Genomic DNA, 13,570 nt, shown 5'->3' with positions numbered 1-13,570 from the left:
GTTTATTTTTAATAGACGATTCAATATATCCCTCGGCCACGTTGGAGGATTTCCATCCTCCATGTCTCTTCAGCACGTCTATTGTTGCTCCCGAATCAGCTAACAAAGACGCAGATGTGCGTCTAAAACAATGTCCCGTATAAGACGTCGCATTTTCTAATTTCAAGAAAGCTGCTATTTGCCGTGGAATTGTACCAAACATGTTTTTTCCTACTACTCGCGTAGTACATTCTTTGTTGATGTATTGAACAAAAAATTTTGAATGAGTTGTCCCTGTCTTTCGCAATGCCACATATTTCCGAAATATCGCCACAAAACTGATGGCACTGTTTTCTGAATTTTTGATCACAAAATTTCGGTCAATTTTATTTTTGGTGTTTCTAATCGCAATTAGGAAGGAATCGCCCAAATCTCTCACATCGTCGATTTCTAAATCAACCAACTCTTTTCCACGACAAGCTCCCGCAACGCCCAAAATAAGTGCAACCTACAAAAAAATTGATTTCTTAAAATTTCTGAATATAAACAAATTTCCAAATTTACCTTAAGCATTAAATATTTATCATCCGGAGCCTCCCGTAAGAACTGATCTACCTGCTCAGACCTGAGAATTCTTGACTTCTTTGGCTTAAATCCCTCATTTCTTCTCTTCAAAAAAGCTAATAATTTTGGAAATTTACTTATATCAATATCTTCTCTAATGTTAATAACCGATTTCAGCATTGAGTAATGTGCCCAGAGAGTTGAGGCACAAACCGCTTTTGATTTATCATCGAAGTAGACTAACAGCGCATTTTCAGTAGGTTGTCTCACATTTTTTAAGCGGCACCACTTTTTAAAAGCATCGTACTGCTGCTCGTATAGTTTTCTAGATTTCGGTGGTAACAATTCTTCACCTACTTCGGCTGCTCTTTTATCAATATCAGATACACCTTCTTCACTCATGATACCAATAATTATCAATAACAATGTTTCTTTACAATGACACTAGTAATGACAATGTTTCTAAATTATAACTGTCACAACGCAATGTTACTATGGTAACTTATTTTAAAGACAGTTTATTAAATGAGTTGAAGAGAGAAAAAACTGATTGAAATTATTGAAATAATTAATGAAATCATACCGGAAGTACGAAAAGTATCGTATATACCTTGCGACTGAAGTACATTTAATCCTTCAGGTAAATTATGGCCCTCCCTGCGGTCGGGCCATAAACTTTACCTTCAGGATTAAATGTACTACTTCAGTCCCGCGGTATATAATGTACTATTCTTCAAAAAGCGTATTGAAATTATACTGAAGAATAAGGTTTAACAATGAAATGATTTTCACATTCTGTTTTATGCGTCCCTTTCAACCAAACCAGAATATGTTAACATGTCAGTTACTGTTTAAAAGAGTTTTTTAGCTCAAGTTTTGGGTAACCGTATAAATTATTTATAGAATATTGCGAATTATTCTCGTTACAAACTTTTTAACTTTATAAATAAATAAAGGGTTTTATGAGTGATAATAAATTTTCAGGAGCTAAAAATCGGGGAGAAATGCCAGAAAAAACTTTTCTAATTATAGCCTCTAATTTATATTAATTTCAAACAATTTTATAAACTAATTATGCATAAGATAAACAGAAAAAAAAATGGTTTTATTGTAGCTGGAGATTGAATTGGAGATGATAAATGGGTGGCTTGGTTTCTTTATATTTTTGAATGATTCATATTTCTCGTTTTTTTGTCAAAATATAAAAAATAGGATACTCATTTTGTGTTTTTATTAAGGCATTGCTCTTTTTTCAATGCACAATAATTTGGTTCTATCAAGAGCACCGATATAGCAAAAATAAAGCCAATGGAGCTTATTTCTAAAACGTATAGGGGAGAGTTGGATAAAACGGGATAGTCGAATAAAACGAATTATGAATGTTCTTTGGAAAAACACTTTTTTAAAAACCTGAACTTCACAATTAAAACTTTTATTTCGACAAACAAAGATTTTAGATACAATTCAATAATTTAAAATCAGACTTTACTTTAACATTTAAATTAGACTTTTATTTAGAGATTTTAATCAGACTGAAAAATATTGATTTTTACATGGTGTTTTATAATTTTATAATTGCTGATCTTGCTGTCCAATACGTCGCAATTAGGTCCAGAATGTTCAACGCTGCGACGCGGCGTAGCCTCGTATTGATTCCACGTGGTAGAATATACTGGATGGTAGCGGTCGTTGTACTATAACTACTCCATCCCCTGAAGAAGTTTTGTAAGGGATGAACAAAACATTTGGATTGGCATCTCTTGGAATTTCGTTGCTAGAATTTGTTTTTTGTATCTGTAACATATACAAGGCAAATAATTTTAATAAAAATCTATACAGGAGTTAACCAAAAAATGGCTATGGCTATGGTTCCATAATTTTTGGTTATTTTTTCTGGATGTTCTTCTTCTTCTTCCTTCGGAGAGTTTATGGAATGTTTCTAAAGGGATGTGGTCTATCCTGAATGGTTTGAATTTCTGTAGTCCTAATTTTTGGGCAGTATTCGCGATTTATCTGGAACGTTTGCTCTTGAATTTAATAACTCTGGATATTTTGAAAAGTTAAATTTATTTTTTCTTTATCATTTTTTTTTGTTGTCTGTTAGTAATCTAAATCCTTGCTTGTCCCAGGTTGAGGGGAATTATTTCTGGTTTGTTTTTCAGTTTCTTTATCTTTAATTTCTTTCCTATCGTCTGGCTGATCTTGTGGGGAAGGTTCCTAATTAGTTTTTGATTTAGGTTGATGTTTTATGTTCTTCTTATGTACTGTAGCTTTTGATGTTTTTACAGTAACTTCGTTATTTTTCTTTATAAGTTTTGCAGAATATCGTGGAAGTAATTTATTCCTAGTGACTGTTTTTCGGGTATAAATTTTTGTGCTTGGTTTATACGTAATAGGGTCTTGTCTCGATTTGTTTCTATTTTCGATGACTTTATTTTTATTTTCTTGCATATGCTGATTTACTTCCTTGTATAATTCCTTTGTTATCTCTCTATGATTTTGAATATAATTATTCAGTATTACTTTCTGTATGTCAACGTCAAAGGGATCTTTTGCGTCGATATGGCCGTTTAATATGTCAATGGGTCGTAACTTCGTTGCGGAATGTATGGAATTATTGTACCCAATTATAGCGTATAGCATTTGTTCTTTTATCGGGAGCTTTGCCTTGGTGTTCCTTAGGATTCGAAGATGTTCGATTAATGTAGAATGAAATCTCTCAATCATCCCGTTGGATTGCGGATTCTCTGGTGTCGTATAGTGGATTGAGATTTTATGGGAGTCTACAAATTCTTGTATTACTCCATTTTTGAATTCCGTACCATTATCGGCTACTATCATTGTTGGGAGTCCATGATGGGTTATAGAAATTAGTAGGGCGTTGAGTACATTGATTGCGTTTCCTCCATTTATTGGATAGGCTTGTCCATACTTCGAAAATGCGTCTATTGTGGTTAGAAACTTCTGTCCATCAGCCTGGAATAAATCGATGTGAACTATTTCCAGTGGTTTAGTGGGAGTTGGTGTAACCATAAATTTTGGGTTGGGAGGAAGTCTGTCATATTTATTTTCTTGACATATATCGCAGAAGTTTATGATATCTTCTATGTCTTTCTTCATATTAGGCCAGTAATATTTTCTTCTTATTTGGCTTTCTGTTTCAGCTATTCCTCTATGGTTCGTTTTACCTTCATGATAGTTTTTTATAATTTCCTTTTGTTCTTCTTCTAGGTTAACATCTTCCAATAAAAGATTACATTTTGCTAAGTCATATGCGTTGTTTTTAAAAGTTTTTCTGATAATTTCGCAAATTTCTGCAAAAATTTCTTCTTCTGCTTCAAATAAAATTGCATACTTCTTTTTCGGGTTGAGGTGTTCCTTAAAAATTTTTATGGTATCAGCTTTTAGCTGATCTTTCGATAGCTGGATAAGATAACGTCTTTTATTCGGAAAGGTTTGTATAATTGCTGGAGCTCGTGGATTGTAGTTGACGATTTTGACTATAATTTGGTTATTGTAGAAGTTAAGTGGTTTTTCCGAAATAGGTATACCAAGAATTGGGTTTTCTACTGCTGTATGTATTGTTTCATTTCCGTCTTCATCCATGTTTTGATCTTCGTTTTCAACAGTGTTTTCTTGGATGTTTTGATCTTCGTTTTCAACATTGTCTTCTGGGATGTTTTTTTGGATTAATTCTGTTGCTTTTTCTTCTACAATCTCGTCGATTATTCGATCTGCATCTGGATTATTAGTCGTTGACCATCCATCGTCTTCCATGTCTACTAAGTCGTCAAAGACTTCCTTAATTTGTGAATTGATGTCCTTAGTTTCCTTTGTGTGAATTTCGATTCGAGACAGTGCGTCGGCATTCGTATTAGCTTTTCCTTTTTTGTAAATTACCTCGTAGTCAAATTCTTCTAATTTTAATCTCCAACGTACTAGTTTGGAGTTGGGTTCCTTTAGGGAAAATAGATATTGCAAGGGACGGTGGTCTGAAAGTATTTTAAATTTCCTTCCAAATAGGTAGGGTCGGAAATACTTAGTTGCCCACACCATTGCTAGCATTTCCTTTTCTATTGTTGAGTATTTGGTCTCAGTTTCATTTAGTGTCCTGGAAGCGAAGGAAATTGGTTTATCACTGCCAACTGGTCCTTGGGAAAGTACTGCTCCGATAGCAAAATTGCTGACATCTGTTGTGAGGTTAAACGGTTTGGGAAAATCTGGATATTGCAATAAAGGCTCATATTCATTAATAATTTCCTGCATATTTCAAAGCATTCTACGAATTCGGGTGTATGTTCGATCTTTGCGTCCTTTTTCAAGCATCTTGTTAGAGGTTTTGTGATTTTTGCGAAGTCTCGAATAAACTTTCTGTAATATCCCAAGAGTCCAAGGAATCCTCTAATTTCTTTTGCTGTTTTCGGTATTGGATATTTTTCTATTGCTTCAATTTTCGCTGGATTCGGTTTTATTCCTTCTTGTGTGACTACGTGTCCCAGAAAATTAACTTGCTTTTTTAAAAATTCGCATTTGTCAACGTGGATTTTTAGTCGGGCTTCTCTTAATCGTTGGAATACTTTTGGGAGATTTACTATGTGTTCCTGTAGTGATGTTGAGTATACTATTACGTCATCCATATAGACGAGACATATTTCTCCTTGAAGTCCCTAATACGTTGTCCATCATACGCTGGAACGTGGACGGAGCGTTCTTAAGTCCAAATGGCATTCTTAAATATTCATAGTGTCCATTTTCCACATTAAATGCTGTTTTGGGAATGTCTTCTTCAGCCATCTCGCTTTGATGAAATCCGCTCGATAAGTCGAGGGTCGTAAAATATTGACATCTTCCCAATTTTTCCAAAATATCGCTAATATGAGGAATTCTGTATCGGTCGTCAATTGTCTTCTCGTTGACCTTTCTATAATCTACCACTATCCTCCACTTTATTTTACCGGATGAATCTGGTTTCTTTGCCACAATCCAAATGGGCGAGGACCATGGCGATTGGCTTGGTCGAATGATCCCTTGCTCTAACATTGAAGAGATTTGTTTCTTTACTTCTTCTTTGTGCACATACGGATACCGGTATGATTTCGTATATACAGGCTCTTCATCCTTGGTTCTGATGTGGTGTTTAACTTCGTTAGTAAAGCCGAGAGGAGTGTCTGGTTGATGAAATATATCGGAGAATTTTCGGAAAAGCTGACGAACTTGATCCTCTTCTTCTTCGTTAAGATGTTCGGTTTTAATTAAGTCGTCGATATCTTGTCTGTAGTCTGGTCCGGAGGTTATTTCCATGGAATATATATGGAAATCTTGAATGTCTATTTCCTGGCTTTCGAGTGGTTCCATAAGAGAAAGGTGAATGGGTTCTGACGTGAAGTTGGCAATTTCGGTCCAGGCGAGGTGGTTCTCGGCGTTAGTAAGGGCTTCTCGTACTACGACGCCTTGTACCTTTTGAGTTGGAATAATGATGGTTCCTTTTTCTTCTTTGACTGGGATTTTGACTTGGCTAATTGAATTTGGTTCCAAATGGATGGAATAAAATTGTGTTTTATTTGTTTCATAATATTTGATGGGAATTGTAGAATCTTTTGTAACTAGAAGTGATTTAGGAAAGTTTAATTGGGCTTCGAAGAGTTTTAGATTGTCGAGGCCAATAAGACCATCGAAAGTTTTGTGAAACTTGAAGAGATAAAATTTCATTTTGGTGTCAGAATTAAATTCTGAAAATGAAGGAATTTCAGCACAATATTTTTGGGAATAATTTTGAAAAATTGATGTGACGACGAAGGGTTCGTGTTTTATATAATTTGGAAAATATGAAGAAGCTATTTCTGGATTAAGAAATGACTTTGTGGATCCTGTATCGATTAAAAGTCGTAAAGAAGGCACAGAAATTTCAATGTAAGGTAGCTCCTTCTTGTCGGGAAATGAATGAAGTTCAATTACGTTTCGGCTGCTTCTGGTGGGTCCTCTCGAAAATTTACGTTTTCTTCGTATTCGGTTGTTTGCTTTTCGTATGTATCTTGTAGAAAATTGTCGTATTCGGGTTCATAGTAATCATTGTAGTCGGCATTCTCTTCTTGCTCGTCTCCGTGGCATTGTATATTGTAAAGTTCTTTTACGGTGAATTTTGGTTGTGCTCGGTAATTTGGTGTAAATTTTTGACGGGCTCCTGTTGTGGTTTCTGATATTCCACTCATAGGTGTTGGTCTAGGCTGCTTTGGCTGTCCGGGTTTGGGTGCCCATACATTTGACTGGTTCTGGGTCCTGAATGCTGGAGGGTTTGAATTTTGTCTAAATTGGTTGAAGTTTTGTTGTCGATGTGGTTGTTGAAACTGACTCTGTGGGTAGAATTGCCTGATTGGTTGCTGCCATTGCGGAGGTGCAAAATTTTGCTGTTGATAAAATGGTTTTTGGACAGGTAAAGGCATTTGCTGTCTCTGAGGTCGGCGTTCTTGATAATTTTTGCTTCTTCCTGATGTTGAAGGTTGACTTATTTGATTTTTTTGAAGATATCTAACATTATTTTCTTCCTGTACTTATTGTATCGCCGTAGCTACACTTCCTGGTCTCATTGCTCTGATAACAGAGCCCATTGGTTCTCGTAGGCCTGCTAAAAATGTTGTAAGAGCCTGTTGACGGAAAAATTCCTGTTTGCTTCTTTTAATATCGGCATTTACAGTATGTAATTCTAAGTAATTGTTGATACAGCTTAAAAGTCCCATTATTTTTTCGTAAAAGTGCATGATAGATTCTGTTGCTCCTTGTCTTAAATTTACTAGGTCTCTTGTAAGCGAATTTTCGTCTCTTTGGTCTCCAAAATTTTGAATTAATGCATTTTTTATTTCGTCAAAAGTTTCGCATCCATATACAGATATAACTTCTTTGGCTCTACCTGTTAATTTACTTATAATACCATGAAGCAAAAATTTATTTTGGATATTAGCTGCATTTAGTCTATTCATTCATGTAATTCATTTGGGTTTCCGTCGAAATTTGGAAGAATGCATAAATTTTTCACGTCAAATTGTGGAACGGCCATATTTAAAAAAATTTCAATATATATAGTCAATAGTTAAATACGTATAGTAATTTCAAATATATCAATCTTAAACTGCTTATTATTTATCTATTAATCTCTAGTGTTTATTAATATATAGTATTTATTAAGCTATTCAAATTTTTCTTTAAATAAATTTCTGAATCTGGCTCTAAAGTAAATCTAAGGACTTAGAGGAGATATTTCTAAATTATTTTAATCTTTCTATTAATTTATTCAAATCTTTGTTTTTATCTTCTTAATCTAGCTCTGATTCAATCTAAGGACTCAGAGGAGTCTGATTTAATAATATCTCTTTCAAAAATTAATCTTCTTAATTCTAAGTAATAATAAAAATCGCTTACAGGATAAAGACGATGCCGATGTGCATTCCTTTGCTCCTGAAGGCTCCTAACTTCTATTTCTAACTGCTAATTCCCTCGGGTGAACTCTGCAACGGTTTCCCTGGGGCTGGTTCTTGGAACAGTGGACAAACACTTAAAAGTGACGAGGATCTGTAAAGACTCTTCCACTTCCGTACTGACTCTGCGCCAATTATGAATGTTCTTTGGAAAAACACTTTTTTAAAAACCTGAACTTCACAATTAAAACTTTTATTTCGACAAACAAAGATTTTAGATACAATTCAATAATTTAAAATCAGACTTTACTTTAACATTTAAATTAGACTTTTATTTAGAGATTTTAATCAGGCTGAAAAATATTGATTTTTACATGGTGTTTTATAATTTTATAATTGCTGATCTTGCTGTCCAATACGTCGCAATTAGGTCCAGAATGTTCAACGCTGCGACGCGGCGTAGCCTCGTGTTGATTCCACGTGGTAGAATATACTGGATGGTAGCGGTCGTTGTACTATAACTAACGGGATACGTAGCCTAGAGACACAACTAGTGCTGCTATCAATCGGACAACGACGAAAACTTGTTCTCAGTCGTAATTTTAACATTCTCAGTTCGGTTTACCTCTATGCCATTATTTGATGAAAAGTTGTTGTGTTTAGAATTGTTTGACTCTATTTTTTTGGTACTTTGTTCTTTTAAGTGCGTTGTGTTCTACATTATATTGCCTACATATCTAAACATATAATTCCGGTGACTATTACATTTAATTAAGCACTCATTAACTAATTCTACTTTCACCTTTAGGCAGGAGCCATTTTTGTTTTGAAAAATATCTGAGTTAGGCAAAACGGGACACTTATAAGTTGGATAAAATGGGATACAGTTTGTATGTCCCGTTTTATTCACCTATTTATTTGTTGGCCTATTAATTTTTTAAATAGCGATAAAGCGTGTTCTCATACTGCAGAAAAGAACAACATATTTTTATGTGACTTTTGTTCTGATATACGTACCTAGTCCTAAATAAAAGGTCTTATTTCCCATTTTGCAATAAAACATAAAAAAGGCCTATTTTTAAGTTTCTGACTACCGACAATATTATTTTTTCAAAGGTAAATTTTGCATTGCAGTCTCATATCTACTTAAATATACTTTTTCGATAATTTTATGTAAAAAATTAAATATTGTAAACCTATCCCGTTTTACCCAACCATGGTATGCTAAAACGGGATGTGCAGGACTTTAATAAATATTTTTTTTACTATTTTGCAGTTATTAAAAATAGCTAGAAATATATTTTTTGTGTGCTTCAATAAATGTTATAGCTACAAAAAATAATAATATGATAATTCCCTTTAACATTTTTTCCGTAATAAAAATAAACCAGAATGGTATCCAACCGTTTTGTCCAATTCTCCCCTACCATTATTGGTTAGGGAATTGACTAGCGTAGACTTGATGACGGGCTAAATGTTTAGAGTCTGAAACCGGTCATATTATCTACAATAAATGAATTGTGAGTTACATTTTCAAATAATAGGGAACTTGCATGAAATTTTAAATTAAAAAGTATGCTATAAATTAGAACAGAACATAATTTAAAATATATCTAAGAAATGAAAGTTGTTTTTGTCTTTCTTTTGGTCCTTAAAGAAGATTAAAATCGAGATAAAATTCAAATTATAGCAGCCAGCCCAAAAAGCGCACTCATATGTCGTGACATCATTCCGTTATAATGTTTGAAGGCCGCACCATTAATTCATTAGGTTTGGTATTCGTTTGCTTGTTATAATCATTTTTAGTCCATTCTTTGACGGTTTTTGCGGTAAATTTTAAAGAACCGCTTGGATTGACTTGAAATTTGGCATAAATATAGATAATATGTCAGAGAAAAAGAGTGATATTGTGCCGATGTGTGCTTTTGCTCTGGGGGTGGGTACCACCCCTTCTGGGGGGTGGAAATATTTAACCTCAAAATCACCTCGAAAATTGATAGATATTTCAATTCTGAGTAAAAAATCTGATATACAACTTTTTCGGTAAATTGATATTTAGCAAGTTATTCAAGATCGAAATTGATGATTTCCTACATGAAAAATGCATGTTTTTGAGTGGATTTTCAAAAATATCTCTAAAATTATGCATTTTTACGAAAAGGTCATTATAATCAAAAATAAACCTATTAAATTATTGAATGGAGTGGTGTTCTTTAAATTATTATAGCAATAACACAACCTAAGTTACAGCCTACTTAAAATCGGGGTTTTTTCGAATTAACCTTGAATCAAACATTTTATCATTAAATAACGCAAGAAATAGAGATTTTAAGAAAAAAATTATGGAAACATCTTTTAAATATTTTACTAGTACCTTTAAAAGGTGCTATGATAAAAGTGGTTTGGATAAAAATTGGCTGAGTTATTACAAAAACAAAACGATTATGTCGTTGAAAAATCAAAAGAATAATTACTTAAATTGGTGAATTTTCCACAAAAATAAAAATTAACATTATTCCATACACAATTAGGTTTATTTATAGCCTGACTAAGTGTTCTGAGATTTTATCCAGCTTAAAGTGCTTAGGTTTGAAAAAAATTTCAATTTAGTGTTAAATTATTTTTTGATATTTTATAAATGTTTTCAATTTTTCCAAAATTACTTGAAAACTAAAAGAAATCTGAAAAATATATGTCAATACTAAAATGTAGTATTTTTTATAATAAAACTTATTCAGTTTTTTCAATGTCTCTATGGTAAACACTGAGTGAGATATTTATATTTTAAATTTGCACGTAAGTGTGAGAAGCAGTTTTCTAAGTTGTTTGAATCGCATGCTTTAAAAATCAAAGACCTCCAGAAAGTCCACCTTCTGAATACTTTTAGCACTTACAATTCCCCGCAAAATAAGCTTTGGAACAATGAAATATCTTGAAAATTACAGAAGTTATCGTTAAAAAACCACATTGAAACTTAGGTCAAATACTTTTTAAGCGTTGATATAAGTATTTTATTTTTTTTTTCATGAAAAAGGCGCATCGTATGAAAAAAAGGGAAGATATATTTTCTGTCATAAATTAAATAAGTAACTCAAAAATGCTTTTTACATGGAATACCTCAGTGGCGTACTATTTTTTTTTTTAATTCAGAATAGTACCCGTATGTGCGCCAATGGTGAATATAAAATTCCTAATAGTAAGTATGTCAATAAATGCGTAATAACTACCTCTTAAAACCTACCAAATTTCATTTGCATATCTCAACCGGTTTTAGAGCAATCAATAAATCTTCACTTTGTAAGAGAAATCTCAACACCCCGTAACTTGGAACTTCATTTAGGCCAGGGTAATAAGACAAAAATATACCCTGTTCGTGACACTCGAGCAGCCAGGGTACTGAAGCGTTTTTTCGACAGGTAATACCTATAAGAGCAAATTGTAACTATTTCCTGCGTAGGATCTGGCGGCCATTTTTATTTATAAACAATTAAGTGTCAAAAATGGCATTTTTCCCTTTTATTTTCAAATTAATGGAAAACAGTGAAACTTATGGTTTTCTTAGTACAAATATCTTTTATATTATGGAAAAAGCTTTAAAATGACGTATTACAAAGTTTGATATACTCATTTATTGTTAATATAATTGCGAAAAAAGGTCGGAATTGCAAAAAAAATTATTTTCGCAATAACTGTTGTAAAAATTAGTGTACAGGTTTGAAATTTTTGTCAAATGAGGGTTCTTTGGTGCTTAATATGTGATAAAAATTTCAAAGCGATTCATTCCATTGTTCAAATTTTATTCGAATTGTTTATCTCAGAGAGCATTTTTTTTTAAATAACATAAGTCAGAAAAAAATGGCGTTAGAACCATTCCATAGGTGTCAAATGGAAGAGCATGAGCTATATTTTCAACTTGGTTTAAAAAAGCAAATAAAAAATGTATTTATTAGTAATAAATAACTATGCAAAAGTATCGTAAATCTTCCCTTATAAAATTTTTGGATAACTTTTTCCAAAAAAATTAACTTTTTTTACCCTGTTTTAAGTGCACAACTACCAAGTAATGTTATTTATATCATAATTGATAAAAAATTGTAATAAATATATATAATTTCTTATATAACAAAATAAAAAGTTTATAAGGAAAGATTTATGATACTTTTGCATAATTAATTATTACTAATAAATACATTTTTTATTCGCTTATTTTAAACCAAGTTGAAAATATAGCTCATGATCTTTCATTTGACACCTGTGGAATGGTTCTAACGTCATTTTTTTCTGACTTATGTTATTGCGAAAAAAATGCTCTCTGGGATAAACAATTTGAATAAAATTTAAACAATTGAATGAATCGCTTTGAAATTTTTATCACATATTAAGCACCAAAGAACCCTCATTTGACAAAAATTTCAAACCTGTACCTACACTAATTTTTACAACAGTTATTGCGAAAATATTTTTTTTTTGCAATTCCGACCTTTTTTCGCAATTATATTTACAATAATATATAATAATATATATCAAACTTTGTAATACGTCATTTTAAAGCTTTTTCCATAATCTCAAAGATATTTGTACTAAGAAAACCATAAGTTTCACTGTTTTCCATTAATTTGAAAATAAAAGGCAAAAATGCCATTTTTGACACTAAATTGTTTATAAGTAAAAATGGCCGCCAGATCCTACGCAGGAAATAGTTACAATTTGTTCTCATAGGTATTGCCTGTCGAAAAAACGCTTCAGTATCCTGGCTGCTCGAGTGTCATGGGAAAAACCTTATTACCCTGGACTAATTAGCTACGACTCTGGTTCTACTAGGTCTTCAAACTTCATACATACACATATTTTTTCAGTATTTCATAATCTATATTTCTGCTCGGAATATTTTTTCGATAAAATACTTACTTTTTGAGTTATTTGCGAAAAACCGTCTAACAACGTGGTTCTTTTGTTGAAAAATGAACATATTCACTCGCAAATAACTCGAAATGTATTGACTTATTGAAAAAACTTTATAGAACAAAAGTTGCTTAGAATTAGTCAGTTTATCCATTTTCGGACTTATTTTGGACCTATATTTTTTCACCCCCGAGAAGGGGTGAAACTCACCCCTAGGGCAAAAGTACACATCGGTACTCTATCACATTTTTTTCCTTAACTTATTAGCTATGTGCCAAATTTCATGTCAACCCAAGCGGTTGTTTAAAATTCACAGGTTTTGCAATATTTTATGATAATGAGTGAATGATCTACTAAATCTATTTGTAGGGGTAATTTATAAGGGTTGAAAATATTACATACTTAATAAGCTAAATTGCAAATATAAAATAAAGTTTAGATCACTACAAAATACATCATTATCTAATTTAAAGTTACAAAATATTTTTTATACATATTCTTATTTAGAGGGTAGTTTTTAAGGGTTTAATAATAGTTATAAACTATATAATATATTTCAATATGAGAAACAATCAAATTCCTATATTTAACGTACTATTTAACGAACCTACACATAATTTAGATTTAAATAACGCTTATATCGGCTGTTTTAAATTTTTGGTAAAAAGGGTAGTTTTCACCCCTTAACCCGCCATTACACGCGCTATGAGGGAATC

Source organism: Diabrotica virgifera, chromosome 5 (genome assembly GCF_917563875.1).
Source record: "Diabrotica virgifera virgifera chromosome 5, PGI_DIABVI_V3a".
Taxonomy (NCBI): Eukaryota; Metazoa; Arthropoda; class Insecta; order Coleoptera; family Chrysomelidae; genus Diabrotica; species Diabrotica virgifera.
The sequence above is the reverse complement of the archived record's forward strand: the minus strand, read 5'-3'. Positions refer to the sequence as shown.